We start from the raw sequence: 12,259 nt of genomic DNA on the forward strand, positions 1-12,259 counted from the left end.
TGCACCCACCCTGGCCAAGGTGGGTCACGGGGTGGGTCCTAGGGTGGGTAACGGGGTGGGTACTAAGGTGCGTGCCAAGGTGGGTCATAGGGTGGGTGCCAAGGTGGGCACCAGGGTGGGTGTGCACCAACCCTAGCCAGGGTAGGTCACGGGGTGGTTGTCGGGGTGGGCGTCAAGGAGCCAAGGTGGGTGGCAAGTAGCCAAGTTGCGTGCCAAGGTGGGTGTCGGGGTGGGTGCCAAGGATCCAAGGTGGGTGCCAAGGAACCAAGGTGGGTGTCTGGGTGGGTGCCGAGGTGGGAGCCAGGGTGGGTCCCAAGGTGAGTGCAAAGGTGGGTGCCAGGGTCAAGGTGAGTGCCAATGTGGGTTCCAAGGTGCCAGGGTCAGGGTGAGTGCCAATGTGGGTTCAAAGGTGCTAAGTTGGGTGCGAGGTTGGGTGCGAGGGTGGGTGGGTGCCAAGGTGTGCTAGGTGGAAGCCCGGGTGGGTCGGCATCCCATGGGTGTCGAGTTGGGTGCCTGATGGGTGCTTCTTGTCAAGTTTTAGTCGTCGGGACTCATTTCGAGCCTTAGAGGTCGTTTCTTGTCCGGTTGCCCTGTCTTCGACCTGGGAACCCAATTTTGGTCCTCGGGTCCCATTTTTTTTTGTCTCGCATCCCACTTTTGGCCTGTGGCCTTTTCGGGGTCGATTCTCGTTTTGGGCATCAGAGCATGTTTCTTCTCCTAAAACCCAATATTTGTTTATTAAGTCTCGGAACACATTTTTGTTCTCGTGGACCCATCATGGGTCTTGGAACGCATTTGTGGTCCTTGGGTCCCATTTTGCATCCCGAAACTTGTGTTTTGGTGCTTGATCCCTATTTTGGGTGCCCACCTTGCACCAAGTGCGCACCCGGGGCAAACCGAGCGCCTTGGTGCACCGGGGCAAGATCGAGCGTGCACCCGAGGCGCCCCGAACATGCACCAAGGTGCACTCGGCCCACATGTGAGCGCAGGTCGTTGCGCCCGAGGTGGTGTGTGGGCACCGCGTTGCAGACGGGACACTGCACGCACACGACGCCCCCTCCAGGTGCACGCACGTAGGCCGGGCCGGGTGCACACCCGACGCCCTAGCAAGGTGCGCGCACCCGGGCAGGGCTCACACTTGGCGAACGGGGCGCACTTCGCGAGGGAGGGTGTGCACCTCGACGGGGGTGGGTGGCCGGGGTGGATTCGCACGTGGGTCGCGGTTTGCTAAGTACACACTGCGACAAGCTCATAACGGGTGCGATCATACCAGCATTAGTGCACCGGATCCCATCAGAACTCCGCAGTTAAGCGCGCTTGGGCCGGAGTAGTACTGGGATGGGTGACCTCCCGGGAAGTCCCGGTGTTGCACCCTTTTTTAGTTTTTCGCCGGGCGTCGCAATGCTATTTGAATAAACCTTTTGCCCGTTTGCGTTCTCGTCGGGGCCGGGCCGGGCCGGGGTGCGCTGCCCGCACTACCGCGCGCGCGGGGGCGACACCGAGCGCGCACCCGAGGCACCCCGAGCACACAGGCCACGGTGCAACCCGGGCGTTGTGCGCGCACCCCGGTGCGCCCGAGGTGCTGCGCGCGCACCCAGGTGAAATCGGTGTGCACCTCGGCCAGTGCGCGCTCGGTCGAGTCGCGCACGTTGGCCAAGGTGCACGGTGATGTTTCTTACTCTAAGGTTCCGCACCAGACGCCCGGGACAGGTGAGCGAAGCTGGGCGGGGCCGGGTGCGCGGCCGGGGCAGGTGCACGCAGCTGGAGAGAGCTTTGGAGCACACTTCGGAGCGCACCAATGATGCGCTCCATTCAAAAGTTTCCTGAAAAGGCAAAAAAAGTTGAGATTATAGAATTTCCCACTTGAGAGATTGTAAAAAAAAAAAATTTAAAATGAAGGAAACGCGGGTGCCAAGGTGTGCGCAGCCCAGCCAAGGTGTGCGCACCAAGGCGCCCACCCTGGCGAAGGTGCACGCAAGGTGCGCACCCGAGGCAAACCGGACAATTAACCCAACTTTCGACTTCGCGCGCACCTTGGAGCGCACTTCGGAGCGCTCCTTGGTGCGCACCAATCTTGGGCACCTCGGAGTGCACCATGGCGCCCACCAAGGTGCGCACCCGGGGCAAACCGAGCTCCGACTTCGTGCGCACCTTGGAGCGCACGAAAGGTGCGCACCATGGCGCCCACCAAGGTGCGCAGCCCAGCCAAGGCGTGCGCATCAAGGTGCGCACCCTGGCGAAGGTGCGCACCCGGGGCAAACCGAGCTCCGACTTCGTGCGCACCTTGGAGCGCACAAAAGGTGCGCAACCCAGCCAAGGTGTGCGCACCCCGGTCAAACCGAGCTCCGAATCGTGCGCACCAGAGGTGCACGCCATCGTGCGCACCTTGGAGCACACTTCGGAGCCCTCCTTGGTGCGCGCCGATGTTGCGCACCTCGGAGCGCACCCGGGGAAAACAATGCAATTAACCCGACTTTCGACTTCGTGGGCACCTCGGAGCGCTCTCGGGTTCGCACCTCGGAGCACACCGAGGTGCGCACCTTTGATGCGCTGCCTTCACCAATTTCCAGAAAAGGCAAGAAAACATTGAGAAGGTGTGCGCACCGAGGTGCCCACCCTGGCGAAGGTGCACGCGAGGTGCGCACCCGGGGCAAACCGGGCTCCGACTTCGTGCACGCCGCACCTTGGAGCACACTTCGGAGCGCTCCTTGGTGCGCACCAGGGCGCGCAACCCAGCCGAGGTGCCCACCCCGGCGAAGGTGCACGCGAGGTGCGCACCCGGGGCAAACCGGGCTCCGACTTCGTGCACGCCATGGTGCCCACCGCGGCGAAGGTGCACGCGAGGTGCGCACCCGGGGCAAACCGGGCTCCGACTTCGTGCACGCCGCACCTTGGAGCACACTTCGGAGCGCTCCTTGGTGCGCACCATGGTGCCCACCAGGGCGCGCAACCCCGCCGAAGGTGCACGCGAGGTGCGCACCCGGGGCAAACCGGGCTCCGACTTCGTGCACGCCGCACCTTGGAGCACACTTCGGAGCGCTCCTTGGTGCGCACCATGGTGCCCACCAGGGCGCGCAACCCCGCCGAAGGTGCACGCGAGGTGCGCACCCGGGGCAAACCGGGCTCCGACTTCGTGCACGCCATGGTGCGCACCGCGGCGAAGGTGCGCACCCGGGGCAAACCGGGCTCCGACTTCGTGCACGCCGCACCTTGGAGCACACTTCGGAGCGCTCCTTGGTGCGCACCAGGGCGCGCAACCCAGCCGAGGTGCCCACCCCGGCGAAGGTGCACGCGAGGTGCGTACCCGGGGCAAACCGGGCTCCGACTTCGTGCACGCCGCACCTTGGAGCACACTTCGGAGCGCTCCTTGGTGCGCACCATGGTGCCCACCAGGCCGCGCAACCCAGCCAAGGTGTGCGCACCAAGGTGCACGCGAGGTGCGCACCCGGGGCAAACCGGGGTCCGACTTCGTGCACGCCGCACCTTGGAGCACACATCGGGGCGCTCCCGGGTTCGCACCGGCGTTGCGCACCGTGGTGGGCACCTCGGAGCACACCAAGGTGGGCAGCGAGGTGCGCACCTTTGATGCGATGCCTTCACTAATTTCCATAAAAGGCAAAAAAAAAACGAGATTTTAAAATTTCCGTTTTGAAAGATAGTGAGAAAAAGGGAATGCTGGTGCCATCTTGAGCCCGCCCTGGTGCGCAGCCCAGCCAAGGTGTGCGCACCAAGGTGCCCACCCTGGCGAAGGTGCGCGCCCGGGCAATTAATCCAACTTCCAACTTCGCGCGCGCCAGGGTGGGAGCGCACCCAACAACCGGGCCTGGGAAGAGCCAATGCGAGAAACCCCACCAAACGCTCTGACAAAAAAAGAGGGGGCGCTCCAGTAACCCCGCTTCGGAGCGCACCCTGGGCAAACCCAGCCAAGGTGCCCACCCCGGCCAAGGTGCAGGCGAGGTGCGCACCCGGGGCAAACCGGGCTCCGACAACGTGCACGCCGCACCTTGGAGCACACTTCGTAGCGCTCCCGGGTGCGCACCTCAGAGCACACCAAGGTGGGCAGCGAGGTGCGCACCTTTGATGCGCTGCCTTCACTAATTTCCAGAAAAGGCAAAAAAAAAAGGAGATTTTAAAATTTCCGTTTTGAAAGATAGTGAAAAAAACGGAACGCGCGTGCCATCTTGAGCCCGCCCTGGTGCGCAGCCCAGGTAAGGTGCCCACCCTGGCAAAGGTGCGCACCCGGGCAATTAACCCTACTTCCGACTTCGTGCGCGCCAGGGTGGCAACCGGGCCTCGGAAGAGCCAATGCGAGAAACCCCACCAAACGCTCCGACAAAAAAAGAGGCGGCGCTCCAATAACCCCGCTTCGGAGCGCAGCCGGGGCAAACCCAGCCAAGGTGCCCACCCCGACGAAGGTGCACGCGAGGTGCGCACCCGGGGCAAACCGGGCTCCGACAACGTGCACGCAGCACCTTGGAGCACACTTCGAAGCACTCCCGGGTGCCCACCGGCGTTGCGCACCGTGGTGGGCAGCGAGGTGCGCACCTTTGATGCGCTGCCTTCACTAATTTCCAGAAAAAGGCAAAAAAAATGAGATTTTAAAATTTCCGTTTTGAAAGATAGTGAAAAAAAAGGAACGCGGGTGCCATCTTGAGCCCGCCCTGGTGCGCAGCCCAGGCAAGGCATGCGCACCAAGGTGCCCACCCGAGGTGCACACCCGGGGCAAACCGGGCTCCGACTTCGTGCAGGCCGCACCTTGGAGCACACTTCGGAGCGCTCCTTGGTGCGCACCATGGTGCCCACCAGGGCGCGCAACCCAGCCAAGGTCTGCACACCAAGGTGCCCACCCCGGCGAAGGTGCACGCGAGGTGCGCACCCGGGGCAAACCGGGCTCCGACTTCGTGCACGCCATGGTGCCCACCGCGGCGAAGGTGCACGCGAGGTGCGCACCCGGGGCAAACCGGGCTCCGACTTCGTGCACGCCGCACCTTGGAGCACACTTCGGAGCGCTCCTTGGTGCGCACCATGGTGCCCACCAGGGCGCGCAACCCAGCCAAGGTGTGCGCACCAAGGTGCACGCGAGGTGCGCACCCGGGGCAAACCGGGGTCCGACTTCGTGCACGCCGCACCTTGGAGCACACATCGGAGCGCTCCCAGGTTCGCACCAGCGTTGCGCACCTTTGATGCGCTGCCTTCACTAATTTCCAGAAAAGGCAAAAAAAAACGAGATTTTAAAATTTCCGTTCTGAAAGATAGTGAAAAAAACGGAACGCGGGTGCCATCTTGAGCCCTTCCTGGTGCGCAGCCCAGGCAAGTTGTGCGCACCAAGGTGCCCACCCTGGCGGAGGTGCGCGCCCGGGGCAATCCGGGCTCCGACTTCGTGCACTGCATGGTGCCCACCAAGGCGCGCAACCCAGCCAAGGTGCCCACCGCAGCGAAGGTGCACGCGAGGTGCGCACCCGAGGTGCACACCCGGGGCAAACCGGGCTCCGACTTCGTGCACGCCGCACCTTGGAGCACACTTCAGAGCGCTCCTTGGTGCGCACCAGGGCGCGCAACCCAGCCGAGGTGCCCACCCCGGCGAAGGTGCACGCGAGGTGCGCACCCGGGGCAAACCGGGCTCCGACTTCGTGCACGCCATGGTGCCCACCGCGGCGAAGGTGCGCACCCGGGGCAAACCGGGCTCCGACTTCGTGCACGCCGCACCTTGGAGCACACTTCGGAGCGCTCCTTGGTGCGCACCATGGTGCCCACCAGGCCGCGCAACCCAGCCAAGGTGTGCGCACCAAGGTGCACGCGAGGTGCGCACCCGGGGCAAACCGGGGTCCGACTTCGTGCACGCCGCACCTTGGAGCACACATCGGGGCGCTCCCGGGTTCGCACCGGCGTTGCGCACCGTGGTGGGCACCTCGGAGCACACCAAGGTGGGCAGCGAGGTGCGCACCTTTGATGCGATGCCTTCACTAATTTCCATAAAAGGCAAAAAAAAAACGAGATTTTAAAATTTCCGTTTTGAAAGATAGTGAGAAAAAGGGAATGCTGGTGCCATCTTGAGCCCGCCCTGGTGCGCAGCCCAGCCAAGGTTTGCGCACCAAGGTGCCCACCCTGGCGAAGGTGCGCGCCCGGGCAATTAACCCAACTTCCAACTTCGCGCGCGCCAGGGTGGGAGCGCACCCAACAACCGGGCCTGGGAAGAGCCAATGCGAGAAACCCCACCAAACTCTCTGACAAAAAAAGAGGGGGCGCTCCAGTAACCCCGCTTCGGAGCGCACCCTGGGCAAACCCAGCCAAGGTGCCCACCCCGGCCAAGGTGCAGGCGAGGTGCGCACCCGGGGCAAACCGGGCTCCGACAACGTGCACGCCGCACCTTGGAGCACACTTCGTAGCGCTCCCGGGTGCGCACCTCAGAGCACACCAAGGTGGGCAGCGAGGTGCGCACCTTTGATGCGCTGCCTTCACTAATTTCCAGAAAAGGCAAAAAAAAAAGGAGATTTTAAAATTTCCGTTTTGAAAGATAGTGAAAAAAACGGAACGCGCGTGCCATCTTGAGCCCGCCCTGGTGCGCAGCCCAGGTAAGGTGCCACCCTGGCAAAGGTGCGCACCCGGGCAATTAACCCTACTTCCGACTTCGTGCGCGCCAGGGTGGCAACCGGGCCTCGGAAGAGCCAATGCGAGAAACCCCACCAAACGCTCCGACAAAAAAAGAGGCGGCGCTCCAATAACCCCGCTTCGGAGCGCAGCCGGGGCAAACCAAGCCAAGGTGCCCACCCCGACGAAGGTGCACGCGAGGTGCGCACCCGGGGCAAACCGGGCTCCGACAACGTGCACGCAGCACCTTGGAGCACACTTCGAAGCACTCCCGGGTGCCCACCGGCGTTGCGCACCGTGGTGGGCAGCGAGGTGCGCACCTTTGATGCGCTGCCTTCACTAATTTCCAGAAAAAGGCAAAAAAAAATGAGATTTTAAAATTTCCGTTTTGAAAGATAGTGAAAAAAAAGGAACGCGGGTGCCATCTTGAGCCCGCCCTGGTGCGCAGCCCAGGCAAGGCATGCGCACCAAGGTGCCCACCCGAGGTGCACACCCGGGGCAAACCGGGCTCCGACTTCGTGCAGGCCGCACCTTGGAGCACACTTCGGAGCGCTCCTTGGTGCGCACCATGGTGCCCACCAGGGCGCACCCGAGGCAAACCGGGCTCCGACTTCGTGCACGCCGCACCTTGGAGCACACATCGGAGCGCTCCCAGGTTCGCACCAGCGTTGCGCACCTTTGATGCGCTGCCTTCACTAATTTCCAGAAAAGGCAAAAAAAAACGATATTTTAAAATTTCCGTTCTGAAAGATAGTGAAAAAAACGGAACGCGGGTGCCATCTTGAGCCCTTCCTGATGCGCAGCCCAGGCAAGTTGTGCGCACCAAGGTGCCCACCCTGGCGGAGGTGCGCGCCCGGGGCAAACCGGGCTCCGACTTCGTGCACTGCATGGTGCCCACCAAGGCGCGCAACCCAGCCAAGGTGCCCACCGCAGCGAAGGTGCACGCGAGGTGCGCACCCGAGGTGCACACCCGGGGCAAACCGGGCTCCGACTTCGTGCACGCCGCACCTTGGAGCACACTTCAGAGCGCTCCTTGGTACGCACCAGGGCGCGCAACCCAGCCAAGGTGCTCACCCCGGCGAAGGTGCACGCGAGGTGCGCACCCGGGGCAAACCGGGCTCGGACTTCGTGCACGCCGCACCTTGGAGCACACATCGGAGCGCTCCCGGGTTCGCACCAGCATTGCGCACCTTTGATGCGCTGCCTTCACTAATTTCCAGAAAAGGCAAAAAAAAGAAAAAAATGAGATTTTAAAATTTCCGTTTTGAAAGATAGTGAAAAAAACGGAACGCGGGTGCCATCTTGAGCCCGCCCTGGTGTGCAGCCCAGGCAAGTTGTGCGCACCAAGGCACCCACCCTGGCCAAGGTGGGTCACGGGGTGGGTCCTAGGGTGGGTAACGGGGTGGGTACTAAGGTGCGTGCCAAGGTGGGTCATAGGGTGGGTGCCAAGGTGGGCACCAGGGTGGGTGTGCACCAACCCTAGCCAGGGTAGGTCACGGGGTGGTTGTCGGGGTGGGCGTCAAGGAGCCAAGGTGGGTGGCAAGTAGCCAAGTTGCGTGCCAAGGTGGGTGTCGGGGTGGGTGCCAAGGATCCAAGGTGGGTGCCAAGGAACCAAGGTGGGTGTCTGGGTGGGTGCCGAGGTGGGAGCCAGGGTGGGTCCCAAGGTGAGTGCAAAGGTGGGTGCCAGGGTCAAGGTGAGTGCCAATGTGGGTTCCAAGGTGCCAGGGTCAGGGTGAGTGCCAATGTGGGTTCAAAGGTGCTAAGTTGGGTGCGAGGTTGGGTGCGAGGGTGGGTGGGTGCCAAGGTGTGCTAGGTGGAAGCCCGGGTGGGTCGGCATCCCATGGGTGTCGAGTTGGGTGCCTGATGGGTGCTTCTTGTCAAGTTTTAGTCGTCGGGACTCATTTCGAGCCTTAGAGGTCGTTTCTTGTCCGGTTGCCCTGTCTTCGACCTGGGAACCCAATTTTGGTCCTCGGGTCCCATTTTTTTTTGTCTCGCATCCCACTTTTGGCCTGTGGCCTTTTCGGGGTCGATTCTCGTTTTGGGCATCAGAGCATGTTTCTTCTCCTAAAACCCAATATTTGTTTATTAAGTCTCGGAACACATTTTTGTTCTCGTGGACCCATCATGGGTCTTGGAACGCATTTGTGGTCCTTGGGTCCCATTTTGCATCCCGAAACTTGTGTTTTGGTGCTTGATCCCTATTTTGGGTGCCCACCTTGCACCAAGTGCGCACCCGGGGCAAACCGAGCGCCTTGGTGCACCGGGGCAAGATCGAGCGTGCACCCGAGGCGCCCCGAACATGCACCAAGGTGCACTCGGCCCACATGTGAGCGCAGGTCGTTGCGCCCGAGGTGGTGTGTGGGCACCGCGTTGCAGACGGGACACTGCACGCACACGACGCCCCCTACAGGTGCACGCACGTAGGCCGGGCCGGGTGCACACCCGACGCCCTAGCAAGGTGCGCGCACCCGGGCAGGGCTCACACTTGGCGAACGGGGCGCACTTCGCGAGGGAGGGTGTGCACCTCGACGGGGGTGGGTGGCCGGGGTGGATTCGCACGTGGGTCGCGGTTTGCTAAGTACACACTGCGACAAGCTCATAACGGGTGCGATCATACCAGCGTTAGTGCACCGGATCCCATCAGAACTCCGCAGTTAAGCGCGCTTGGGCCGGAGTAGTACTGGGATGGGTGACCTCCCGGGAAGTCCCGGTGTTGCACCCTTTTTTAGTTTTTCGCCGGGCATCGCAATGCTATTTGAATAAACCTTTTGCCCGTTTGCGTTCTCGTCGGGGCCGGGCCGGGCCGGGGTGCGCTGCCCGCACTACCGCGCGCGCGGGGGCGACACCGAGCGCGCACCCGAGGCGCCCCGAGCACACAGGCCACGGTGCAACCCGGGCGTTGTGCGCGCACCCCGGTGCGCCCGAGGTGCTGCGCGCGCACCCAGGTGAAATCGGTGTGCACCTCGGCCAGTGCGCGCTCGGTCGAGTCGCGCACGTTGGCCAAGGTGCACGGTGATGTTTCTTACTCTAAGGTTCCGCACCAGACGCCCGGGACAGGTGAGCGAAGCTGGGCGGGGCCGGGTGCGCGGCCGGGGCAGGTGCACGCAGCTGGAGAGAGCTTTGGAGCACACTTCGGAGCGCACCAATGATGCGCTCCATTCAAAAGTTTCCTGAAAAGGCAAAAAAAGTTGAGATTATAGAATTTCCCACTTGAGAGATTGTAAAAAAAAAAAATTTAAAATGAAGGAAACGCGGGTGCCAAGGTGTGCGCAGCCCAGCCAAGGTGTGCGCACCAAGGCGCCCACCCTGGCGAAGGTGCACGCAAGGTGCGCACCCGAGGCAAACCGGACAATTAACCCAACTTTCGACTTCGCGCGCACCTTGGAGCGCACTTCGGAGCGCTCCTTGGTGCGCACCAATCTTGGGCACCTCGGAGTGCACCATGGCGCCCACCAAGGTGCGCACCCGGGGCAAACCGAGCTCCGACTTCGTGCGCACCTTGGAGCGCACGAAAGGTGCGCACCATGGCGCCCACCAAGGTGCGCAGCCCAGCCAAGGCGTGCGCATCAAGGTGCGCACCCTGGCGAAGGTGCGCACCCGGGGCAAACCGAGCTCCGACTTCGTGCGCACCTTGGAGCGCACAAAAGGTGCGCAACCCAGCCAAGGTGTGCGCACCCCGGTCAAACCGAGCTCCGAATCGTGCGCACCAGAGGTGCACGCCATCGTGCGCACCTTGGAGCACACTTCGGAGCCCTCCTTGGTGCGCGCCGATGTTGCGCACCTCGGAGCGCACCCGGGGAAAACAATGCAATTAACCCGACTTTCGACTTCGTGGGCACCTCGGAGCGCTCTCGGGTTCGCACCTCGGAGCACACCGAGGTGCGCACCTTTGATGCGCTGCCTTCACCAATTTCCAGAAAAGGCAAGAAAACATTGAGAAGGTGTGCGCACCGAGGTGCCCACCCTGGCGAAGGTGCACGCGAGGTGCGCACCCGGGGCAAACCGGGCTCCGACTTCGTGCACGCCGCACCTTGGAGCACACTTCGGAGCGCTCCTTGGTGCGCACCAGGGCGCGCAACCCAGCCGAGGTGCCCACCCCGGCGAAGGTGCACGCGAGGTGCGCACCCGGGGCAAACCGGGCTCCGACTTCGTGCACGCCATGGTGCCCACCGCGGCGAAGGTGCACGCGAGGTGCGCACCCGGGGCAAACCGGGCTCCGACTTCGTGCACGCCGCACCTTGGAGCACACTTCGGAGCGCTCCTTGGTGCGCACCATGGTGCCCACCAGGGCGCGCAACCCCGCCGAAGGTGCACGCGAGGTGCGCACCCGGGGCAAACCGGGCTCCGACTTCGTGCACGCCGCACCTTGGAGCACACTTCGGAGCGCTCCTTGGTGCGCACCATGGTGCCCACCAGGGCGCGCAACCCCGCCGAAGGTGCACGCGAGGTGCGCACCCGGGGCAAACCGGGCTCCGACTTCGTGCACGCCGCACCTTGGAGCACACTTCGGAGCGCTCCTTGGTGCGCACCAGGGCGCGCAACCCAGCCGAGGTGCCCACCCCGGCGAAGGTGCACGCGAGGTGCGTACCCGGGGCAAACCGGGCTCCGACTTCGTGCACGCCGCACCTTGGAGCACACTTCGGAGCGCTCCTTGGTGCGCACCATGGTGCCCACCAGGCCGCGCAACCCAGCCAAGGTGTGCGCACCAAGGTGCACGCGAGGTGCGCACCCGGGGCAAACCGGGGTCCGACTTCGTGCACGCCGCACCTTGGAGCACACATCGGGGCGCTCCCGGGTTCGCACCGGCGTTGCGCACCGTGGTGGGCACCTCGGAGCACACCAAGGTGGGCAGCGAGGTGCGCACCTTTGATGCGATGCCTTCACTAATTTCCATAAAAGGCAAAAAAAAAACGAGATTTTAAAATTTCCGTTTTGAAAGATAGTGAGAAAAAGGGAATGCTGGTGCCATCTTGAGCCCGCCCTGGTGCGCAGCCCAGCCAAGGTGTGCGCACCAAGGTGCCCACCCTGGCGAAGGTGCGCGCCCGGGCAATTAACCCAACTTCCAACTTCGCGCGCGCCAGGGTGGGAGCGCACCCAACAACCGGGCCTGGGAAGAGCCAATGCGAGAAACCCCACCAAACGCTCTGACAAAAAAAGAGGGGGCGCTCCAGTAACCCCGCTTCGGAGCGCACCCTGGGCAAACCCAGCCAAGGTGCCCACCCCGGCCAAGGTGCAGGCGAGGTGCGCACCCGGGGCAAACCGGGCTCCGACAACGTGCACGCCGCACCTTGGAGCACACTTCGTAGCGCTCCCGGGTGCGCACCTCAGAGCACACCAAGGTGGGCAGCGAGGTGCGCACCTTTGATGCGCTGCCTTCACTAATTTCCAGAAAAGGCAAAAAAAAAAGGAGATTTTAAAATTTCCGTTTTGAAAGATAGTGAAAAAAACGGAACGCGCGTGCCATCTTGAGCCCGCCCTGGTGCGCAGCCCAGGTAAGGTGCCCACCCTGGCAAAGGTGCGCACCCGGGCAATTAACCCTACTTCCGACTTCGTGCGCGCCAGGGTGGCAACCGGGCCTCGGAAGAGCCAATGCGAGAAACCCCACCAAACGCTCCGACAAAAAAAGAGGCGGCGCTCCAATAACCCCGCTTCGGAGCGCAGCCGGGGCAAA

At 63.0% G+C, this 12,259-nt stretch overlaps 2 non-coding genes across 2 annotated transcripts; both read left to right on the plus strand.

Moving 5' to 3' along the window:
• The first annotated feature begins 1,256 nt into the window (after window positions 1-1,256).
• LOC131873115 (5S ribosomal RNA) lies at window positions 1,257-1,375 on the plus strand. The gene has a single exon (XR_009371151.1). It is a non-coding gene; the product is annotated as a 5S ribosomal RNA (ribosomal RNA).
• Window positions 1,376-9,191: 7,816 nt separating this feature from the next.
• Window positions 9,192-9,310, plus strand: LOC131873113 (5S ribosomal RNA). The gene has a single exon (XR_009371148.1). It is a non-coding gene; the product is annotated as a 5S ribosomal RNA (ribosomal RNA).
• Window positions 9,311-12,259: the final 2,949 nt, after the last annotated feature.

The sequence above is a fragment of the Cryptomeria japonica genome, unplaced genomic scaffold, assembly GCF_030272615.1.
Source record: "Cryptomeria japonica unplaced genomic scaffold, Sugi_1.0 HiC_scaffold_1061, whole genome shotgun sequence".
Taxonomy (NCBI): Eukaryota; Viridiplantae; Streptophyta; class Pinopsida; order Cupressales; family Cupressaceae; genus Cryptomeria; species Cryptomeria japonica.